General features: G+C 43.1%; 1 pseudogene; it reads right to left on the bottom strand.

Annotated features, from left to right (window-relative positions):
• LOC115067883 overlaps positions 1–712 on the bottom strand; it is a 1,605-nt pseudogene extending 893 nt beyond the window's left edge.
• Positions 713–7,415: the final 6,703 nt, after the last annotated feature.

Below are 7,415 nucleotides of genomic sequence, written 5' to 3'. Positions count from 1 at the left end.
AGATGATAGATAGATGATAGATAGATAGATAGATGATAGATAGATGATAGATATATGATAGATAGAAATAGATAATAGGCAGATATACACGTAGACACACTGATGATATATTGATACGTAGACACACTGATGATATATTGATAGATGGTAGGTAGATGACAGAATAATAGGATGATAACTACATAGCTAGGTAGGAAGATTGATTAGTGATAGATAGATGATGACAGAAGATAAATAGATGATAGATATATAATAGATGATAGATTATAGATAGATAATAGATAGATAGATGATAGATATATAGATAGATAGTAGATAGATAGATAGCTAGATAGATGATAGATGATAGATAGACAGATGATAGATAGATAGACAGATAGATAGATAGATGATAGACAGATAGATGATAGGTAGATGATAGATAGATCATAGATAGATAGATAGATAATAGGTAGATGATAGATAGGTAGATAGATAGATGATAGATAGATAATAGGTAGATAGATGATAGACAGATAATAGGTAGATAGATAGATAGGTAGATGATAGATAGATAGATAGATAGATAGATGATTGATTGATTGATAGATAGATAGATAGATGATAGATAGATAGATAGATAGATAGATAGATAGATAGATAGATAGATAGACAGACATGGAAGGGAGATGTGCGGTCTCAGTTTGGTTCTTGCCACTCTGCCTGCTGCCATGCCTCTCGGCCATAACGGGCCCATCCTTCTGGAAGCATAAGCCGAAATAAACTCTTTCTTCTGTAAGTTGCCCTGGTCCTGGTGTTTTATCACAACAATAGAAACGTTACTAAAAATCTGGGCACGCAGTGGCCCATTCATGGTGACACACGGTTGAACTTCACAGGGAGAATCTATGCCACCCCTGTCTCCTGCTTGGCGCTCCTTCGTTTGCAGGAGTGACTCTCCAGTCTCTGCTTCTGTAGACTTATTGCCTTCTCCACTGTCTCCATGCTCCAAATACCCCTTTGCCTTTGCTAATGAAGACACATGGTCACTGGATTTCAGCCTTTAATCTAGGATAATCTCATCATGAGATTCTAAGCTTAATTGTTTTTGTAAAGTCCCCATTTCCTACTACAGTCACAGTTACCAGTACTGGGAGTTATGTCATGGATTTATCCTATTGGGAGACACAGTTTGTTGAGATCAGGCTATGCCCTGCTCTAAGCTACTCCATATTGTATTGAACAGTTGTTTTCCAGGCTGTCTTACCCTACAACACTCCATTTTTAGTGCAAACACAGAAACAGGATGACTCTACACCTTGGTGGGCACTTAACGTGATCTGTCCAGAACCACTCAGAGGTACAGATGGATCCTAAGTAAAAGAGTGTGCCACCCTTTACCTTTATCAAAGAAAAATGAGACCATATAAGTCTGGGAACATATTAAAATCATGTCAAGGAAGCCAGGCCTGAGAAGTTTTCAAACACATCAGAGTGAGGAAATGGTACAATACCCTCACCTGGGCCCCATAAAGAGGAGGACACCTAATACTGTGATAGCAATGACCCCACCCCCAGGACCTGTGGTCTGACCACCCACTGTGTACATCAAGAGACTAACAGGCAGAGAACTTCAGATCATACCAGACAGTTCATCTCAGCATAATTTCTGCTATTGATGAGGTATCCTGGAATTGCTGTCCACCCATCTGCTCTTTCATCCGTCTGGACCAGCCATCCATCCATCTACCCGTTGGCTTTATGCTTGTCTCCAGTTAGACCTCTTTGGGACACATTGAACTCTGTTACAGCCTCTTTAATACTCTGGACTGTCTGTAACCTGGTTAGCCAAAAAGACAGATATAGATGACATAGATACAGACATAGATAGATAGAGATATATCAACTGTGCGCTGTGTAATCTGTGATATGAGACTTAATATTAGTAATTAAGATGAACAGGGAAGTTGTGTTTCTATCAGCCAGCTATCAAGGGAAATGAGGGCAACTCAACAAAACCAATTTAGTTTGTGAATTTATTGTTATTCAATAAATTCTGGCATTGTGTAAGGACACAAATACGTCAACCTATGTATCTAACATAGCACATCTATGACACAAACCAACTTGCTGTTCAGGACATATGGACATGTTGGTGCTCATGGGGCTGTTGTGCTCATTCTGAAGGCACAGGATGAGGACCCAGCTGTCTGTTGCACCACCAGCAAGGTGAGTGAGAACAAGGAGGACACTGGTAACCAGAAAGCCCACCCAAAAGATACAGACCCAACTACTAACATCAGTAAACTGTAGACCAGCTGTGCCCAAGAGACTAGATCAGACCCTTGTTCCCAGTCTGTTCAAAGAGAATAACACATGAATTACAATTAATCATCTCATGCCACACCTGATTCCTAGCTGAGATGCATAACAAACACTATGAAATGATATGCTGATGTCCACATATTATATATTAGAAGGAATTAGAAGGGGCTCAGGGATATCACAAGACCCTCACCATTAATACTTCCTGCCTCCCAGCTATATGTGACTTTGGAAGGTGCTAGAGTGTGTAGGAGGTAGGAGGTGAACTAAAGGGTGAACTCTCCCTTCATGAAGTCATCTCCCACGCTAGGACAGATTGTTCAGTGATGCAACTATAAGTAGTCCCTCACCTGTGCTCCTATAAGTAAGGCCATATAAATCAATACATTTATGAGTCTACCATACTGAGTGGGACTGTTTCTTTGTTCTTTCATTGGTCTCTGCCCTGTGTGGGGTGCGTAGTTTTCTCAGGAAAAGTCTCTTGATGTATACTAACTCAACTGCTAGAGAGTGTTCAGTTTTAATGATGAAGAAAAATATATCAGCTCAAAACTCAGGTGTGTTCATCTTTTATTCAGCCGTTTATCCAAATGATCTGATGGCTAGTATTGGTGCGGAGGTGCAGAAGTAATTCAGTGCATTCTTTCCATCTGATACTACAGAATGGGATTCGTACCCTCAGTGCTGCTGCTGCTATTTGAGGATCACTCTCTGTTATGAAGATATCACCTGGACATATCACAATGTGGGGCAGCAATCCTGGCCTTGAACCACTGGTGCCAGCAAAGCCCTCACCTCTCAGTTATGGACCTTTCCACATGTCCCTAGGGACAAAATTTTCCCAAGTTGAGAACTACCACCAAGGGTTATACAGAGGGCACTGGGCAAATTTTACAAGCAGCTTTCTCTGGTGCTGAGCATGTGGAAAAACAATGGAATAGGGCACTGAGTCTCCAGGGTATGGTGGGTGGGGACAGGGAGGATGGGGAGTGCAGCAGACACTGGGTCCCCAGGCTGGGATGGCAGTAGGGAGGGTGCGGAGTGGGGCAGAAGGAAGATCCTAAGGGATCTCTGGGAGTTTGGGGCTGGGGTTGAACCTATCTACTAACTCACTCAGAAATTTTCCAAATTTTAACAAATGGCACACCCATCCCAACATCCAAATACGAAAATCCACCAACCTGAAGCTCATATGCACGACCTTTGCTTGCATGTCCTGCAGGAACCCGGAGTTTGCATTCACTAAGCAGCAGGAATACACTCACACATTCTCAGGGTTAGGCTGACACTGTGGACATCCTTAGCAACAGATGGAGTTAAACAAAGCCATCCCCACACTGTTTAAAATACAGGGATCTGTGCCCAGCCAGAATTCCCCACCTTCTCATTTCCCTGCAGTATTTGATTTAAACTCCTAGCTTTTGTATTAACTCACTAGAATAATTGACATCTCAATGTCTTCCTCTCTTTGTCGCTTGTTACTAAATATACATTCTCTTCAGTGAAGTTTTCAGATTGACTGTTTCTGACAGACAACACAGATTTCAACATTTACACAGTTGTCTGTCAAAAAATGGTTGTGGGGGGGGCAGAGAAGAATGAAGGGAAAATGTCCTATTTTAGGGTGCTTCTTTGCTTAAAACGTAGGAAAGAGAGGAGAGAGAAATCTCTCCCAAGCATAACAGCAATTTATGCCAGGATGCACAGTCTTTCTGGAGAGGTTGCTAAGCAACTGCCTGGCAGCATGTCAGGGGCAAAGAGAGACGGAAGAGAGAAAGACACCAAGGCCCGGGCACTGCAGTACACAGAATCCCTGAAACACCACCTCCCCCTCCTCCCTGGCAGAGAGGGCATCAAGGGAGAAAGAGGTGACTCTGCATCTCCATGGTCTGAGAGCCAGTGGGAGATTCTACAGCGTGGAACATCCCCTGCCTCGGCTGCTGGCATTTTGGGCTGCCATCTTGCACAGCAGAATGAGCTCAAATGTGGGAGTCAGATGAGCCTTGGTATCTCTATCTGTGAAGGGGAGTTTGTACCTCTGGCTCTATCACCAAGCCAGGGTGAGAACACTGTTATGCTATCCAGTAGCCTATTCTTTCCTCCCTAATGGCATTCAGCAAATTACATCTGTTCTTCACGGTCCTTGTCTGTTCACCCCCAGTAGGACTGTGTGCCTCAAGCACAGGGGTCAAATCTGGATCGTCTGTCCTGACCTAGTGAGAAGATTAACTTGTGCTTGTCAGCTTATTGGATTAAGAAACACCTAGGGTAATCAATGGAGGCATGTTTATAAATGGATGCCTGTATGTGTATGTAACAATGATAATCAAAAAAGAGGAGAAGAAATCAAGAGGGAGTAGAGGTCCATGGTCGCTGTCATGGGTCTCCTTTTTACTCTTCCAGCCCAGGATTCCTGTCTTTCCTCTCTGAGTGAGCCAGTGTCTTGAAACCATTGTTCCCTCCTTCCCACAGATTCTAACTCCTGCACACACTCTAAAGATTCCTCTGCTATGAAGGCCACACATACACACACACACACACACACACACACAAAGTGTGTGTGTGTGTTCATGACAGGGCACATACATGGAGATCAGAGAACAGCTTGTGGGAATCAGTTCTCTCTTTCTACCATGTGAGTCCAGAATTGAACTTAGTCTATCAAATTTGAATTTGTCTCTCCACTAACTCACAGGCAACTTGATTCAGAAAACATTGGCTGAGTATTCACTGTATTGAGATAAATAATCAGCCACAGTTTGGGCTTCATTATTACCAAAATCCAGGGAAGTGAAAAGGGATATTGATGGTCACAAGTCATCTATATTTTACCCTGAAGGACAGACTTCAGTCTCCTTCACATTCCTTTGGTAATTACAAGGCTACGCCCAAATTCAATGAGACAGGGATGTATAGTATCCCATTGGGAAAGAAACTGAATATTGATACACACACACACACACACACACACACACACACACACACAGAGTGTGTGTGTGTGTAAGTGTGTGTGTGTGTTCATGACAGGGCACATACATGGAGATCAGAGAACAGCTTGTGGGAATCAGTTCTCTCTTTCTACCATGTGAGTCCAGAATTGAACTTAGGCTATCAAACTCGGTGGTAAGTGTCTTTCACTCTCCCTCCCCAATTCTCCCACATCTTGCGTGAGTCTCTTTGCCCTTCCCTTCTCCCAGGTAATCTCCCAATTATTATTTCAAATCACATGAATTCCATTCTTTCTCTTTTGAAAGCCAGACCTAATATTCTAGCGCTGGACCTAGGAAGGCCCACACACTGCAGCTGTCTCAGAAGTCAGCCTTAGCTGTTCCACACTGACCGCTGACCCCTCAACTAGAGCTGCATAGCTCTGCTGTATGATTTCTCTGAACCTGATTGTTTATGAATCCACCTCTCTATGCTTACTGTGAGCAACTTGAGCATGAGAGCATGTTGTATCTTTTCTGTAAACCCCTTCTTGGTACAATGCTTCATCCATGTCAGGTGCCCACCCTCCTCTCTATCAGCAAGGGAAGTGTTGATTAAAATAAGCCATTTATCACTTTCTGCCAAATACAAACTCAGAATCCTCTGAGAAGGCCATCTTATCATTCGGATGTAAACTCCATTCAGAAATATACAGCAAGGTCTATGGCAGATAAAGTTCTACTGAGCCCAAAATGATTTGGTGTGTATGTCTGAATTTGACTTTTCTGAGACTGACCTCAAGGCAAAAAAGAGGTGCTCCTGCTGGATTTGGGGATCAAAGGAGCCTGAGCTGCTGCCACTAATTGGACTGTTCTAAATTATAGTTATCCTTCATACTAGAGAGTAAATGGAGACGGAGAATGAGGGTTTTATTTTTAACAACTGCACTTTCCAAGAGAAGTGTGGCCCCCATTTACAGCAACAAATGGGATTTGTTCCAAGGAGATGGGACTGAATCATTAAGCACAAATAATTGGGTCCTTAGTTCCTGGAGTTGGGAAAGGGAGCACTCTGTGCAGCACAGGGGTGGAGAACGTACCATTCATTCTGAGTTTTTCATCATTTAAGATGATAATTACAGAGAGATAATACGCCTGGGTAGCCAATTTCGACTCTGATTATTTGCTTGAATATGGTAATTGTGTGGTTTTGTTTTGCTCTTCCCTTCCACGTGCTTCCTAAAGTCCTTGTGATGGTTTAGAGGGTTTGGGGGAATCATTATTATCTCTCAAAGTAACTATGGACATTTATAATTAGATGTTATTCAGGGTAGAACGACCCAGGTTGCAGGGAGTCTGTCTGCAGTACAATGAATTTCACTCTACAAGGACACTCTTACCCAGCAGGATACTATCTTCCCACAAACTCTCCAGTCCCATCTTGAGGCTGCCACCACATGTTTTCCAGCCCAGCTCTGGCCTCGTATCAGCTGGTCTCATTTCACTGGACGCTGGGGCATGGAGACCAATAAGTGCCTGTGTTGCATAGATTTGGACTTTATGTCCTTATTACCAGTCCCTGCCATGTCTCTTCCCTGTGTTGGAATGTTTTAGGACACCAAGAACAAGGGGAAGAGAATGTTGTCTGTGTAAAAATGTAGATATATATTTTCTATCACTGGTACATAATGAAACTGAAAGCTAGGACCTGTGTTCTTATCAGCACATGAAATTTCAGTCAGCCAAGTGGCTCTATACGCCCAGTAAAGGATCATGTGATGATGTCATATGCTCTCTCGCCAGGAAGGAAACTAATCAGAGAATAGGAATTATGAATCTAGTCAAAGATGGGGGGCGGGGAAGGCAGGGGAATCATACCACAAGAAGGGGTTACGGTCCCTGGCCCAAGGATAGACAGGAATGCTGAGATCTCAGTGTAATTTTGGGTACTGCCATCTATGAAAATCAGACAGGCTAAACTGCTGGCTAGTTCCTCCACAGTAAGTCACAGACAGAATGGACATGGCACAGTGGCCTTCTCAGTGAATGTCTCAGCTCCCACCCGGTCCCCATCACACTAGTGTCCACTCTTCCCTGGGTTACATCCCACGTTTTGTCCACTTCTTAAAGACCCCTATGCCCATTCTTTCTGTGATCTCTGAAATTTTGAACATCCTTCCTTCT

The sequence above is a fragment of the Nannospalax galili genome, unplaced genomic scaffold (genome assembly GCF_000622305.1).
Source record: "Nannospalax galili isolate Female #2095 unplaced genomic scaffold, S.galili_v1.0 scaffold847, whole genome shotgun sequence".
NCBI lineage: Eukaryota > Metazoa > Chordata > Mammalia > Rodentia > Spalacidae > Nannospalax > Nannospalax galili.
This window is presented reverse-complemented; position numbering and strand designations above follow the sequence as displayed.